This window comes from Cicer arietinum, chromosome 2 (assembly GCF_000331145.2).
Source record: "Cicer arietinum cultivar CDC Frontier isolate Library 1 chromosome 2, Cicar.CDCFrontier_v2.0, whole genome shotgun sequence".
NCBI classification, from domain to species: domain Eukaryota; kingdom Viridiplantae; phylum Streptophyta; class Magnoliopsida; order Fabales; family Fabaceae; genus Cicer; species Cicer arietinum.
In genome coordinates this window covers 21,533,163-21,536,248 of record NC_021161.2, presented here as the reverse complement: position 1 = coordinate 21,536,248, position 3,086 = coordinate 21,533,163, and positions in this window count along the sequence as shown.

Here is a 3,086-nt window from a genome sequence, read left to right as displayed (position 1 = left end):
GTCTTTTGCATAACCGGCAAATAAATTGAATTACATTATTTATTAAATTAATTATTTAGTAAGAAAGTAATTATGTGTACATACATGATAACTATTTGTATATTGTTTACCATCTTTGGATGTCTCAGTTACCACAACAGATAAAAGAAACAATGCACAAAGGAAACACAAATTAAAAGCTTTGATTTTCATGATTGCTACAATTTCTAAGAGTTTAATTGTTGTGAAACATATGAATTTCGGCACAGTAAATAGGTGTGAAAATCAAAAATAGATTTAATAAATAATATATCATTTAATTGGCTTTCGAGAATATTGAGCTATCAACATCTATTAAGCCATTGAAGGGTTATTATTAAGGTAAGAAAAGTGATTAAAGTTTGACAACTACGAGGTTGCTTGATAACTTCTTTAATAATAAACATAATTCTAGACGTTTGGAAAAGATAATTATCATATGTAGTCAATAAAAATAATTATTGACACGATAAAATAAACTTACTCTTTTAAATTTTTCTCAATTAGTTTCATTTATTTATTTATTTTTGATTTAGTCATTTAATTTTTATTTTATTATCCACACTAACTTTTAAGTGATAATCTACTTACATAAATGCTATTTTTTATAACTTCCGTTAAAAAATATATCATGTAACTGTTAAAATATTAATATATGTATAATAGTGTTGATGTGACAAAATAAAAATTAAATATACTTTTTAAACTACTTTTTATTAAAAATAAAAATTCAAAAATGTTATTCTAACCTAAAAAGTAAAACTTAATGTGGTCATGACAGTTTCATCCAGATTAACCCTTTATGTTTTTATTTTTTTGAATCGATCATTTAAATTATATTTTGTTTGATTTCTTAGTCCTTCTTTTTCTTGATCATCTTCCACTCTAAATCTAACTTTTGCAAGCGGAGATTCAAATTCATACTTTTAGACATTTTTAGGTTTTAATACCATATTTGCTTTTAATTATATTGGGATATTTTGGATTTTTTTATTTAAATTTTATGATGAAGGTTGATGGTGAACAAGATGAAGCATTTGAGGAAGAGTTTAACTTGTTTTGTTGAAAGAAGAAAAAACATGTAGCTTGAATCCCCTCGTTGAAACCCATTAAAAAAAACTAACAGTTTATGCAACAAAAAATATATCATGAAAAATATTAAATATGGAGTGAACAAAAGACTCAATTAAAACACCAATTACTAGACATTTAGAGTGGATGTACTACGCCAAAAATGACATTTTATAGTGCGCCTTTTATAGGGCTTATAAAATACAGCACTGTTGTATAATATTTTAAAAATAACGGATGATATAAAAACACTTTTTTGACAAGCGCTCTGGAAAAAGCGCTGTTGTAGGGTCATATAGGGTCACATAGCACTTGCACATAATGTTTACAAGGCTTTTACAACGCTTCTTCCAAAGCGCTGTAAAATGAAGCGCCCTCACATAATGTTTTACAGCGCTTTTGGAGCGCTTTAAACACAAACACTGTAAAATATAGCACTCCCACCTTATGTTACATAGCTTTAAAGCGTTTTTTTTGACAAGCACAGTAATGACTTGCACTTTCACATAATTAAATGACCTATTAGAGCGCTTTTTATACAAGCGCTGTAAAGACTTGCGCTTTCACATAATTAAGGGACCTATTAGAATGCTTATTATACATGCGCTGTAAAATCATTCACTTTAAATAAAAATAATTTACTTTAAATAAATAAAAACAAATTTAACCCTACGAACCCTCATCTCCTCTACTCTGCGCTCATCTATTGCTCCTCCTTTAAAAAAAATTGGATACGTTGTCCCAGGTACTGTATCTATTAATTTGTTGTTGTCACTAAAACTAATAAATTGTTACATAATAGATCATATAAAATCTATTCTTTTTTGAAATTTGTTGATCTGTTCTATTTTGAAATCATATATGAGTAGCTTATTGGTATAATGTTATCAGTATAATGTATAATGTTAGATATGTGTACTATACTAGATATGTGTACTATATATTGGTATAATGTTATCAGTAGCTTATTATTTTTGTAACTGCATTTATATAGATCATATAAAATGTAACGCCTAGTTACGTGAGTATAAAAACTGAGGTAATAATGGAAAAAAATTTGAAGATTATATAAGAGAATAATAAGGTACTGTAATAAATAATGAATTGTTTGAAATAAGTAATGTTATGAAATCTCAAAATAAATCCTTACAACTGAAAAATCTTTAATATTTAAAATACCCAAAACTTGGCAAATAATATCTAATCCCAAAATATAGTACAATGTACACATTATGTCTACTTATTCTTGATCTACTAACCTAATTGAAGGAAGTCACTCTTCTCAAGGGAGGTAGGACTTCTCAACTCTCGACATCCTCAACGGTCTCAATATCTAAAAACAACACTTTAATGAGATACTAAATCCCAGCGAATAATACACACCATTTTAAAACAAGTATTGTTTCAGCCGAAGCGGTAAACGGAAAAAGTCAATCATGGCACCCGCCTTTATCCAAAAATATTCTTTAGAACTATTAATGATATAAATAAGATTTCTCTATAATAACTAACTACTTCCAATAATTAATAAAAACTCATCAATTAAATAAAAGATAATCCACATCTATCATAATCAGATAATTCCAATATACACATTTATTCTGCAGAAAATAATCAATCAATTCAATGATGGAGATATACTACTTATGCAAAGTGAGTATTATCTAATCATGTGGAGCACCAGCTCATCCAATGTGGGATACAAGACCCATCTGTGTGGAGTTTAAACTTCATCTCATTGTAAACTTTACAAATCATCTATATATGGGGTACAAGAACCATCTGTGTGGAGTTTAAACTTCATCTCTCTGTGAAGTTTAATACTCACCCATATGTGGGGTACAAGACCCATCCGTGTGGAGTTTAAACCTCATCTCTTTGTGAAGTTTAATAGTCATCCATGTGGAGTTTAAACCTCATCTGTTTGTGAAGTTTAATACTCATCTATATATCGGGTACAAGACCCATCCGTGTGGAGTTTAAACCTCATCTCTTTG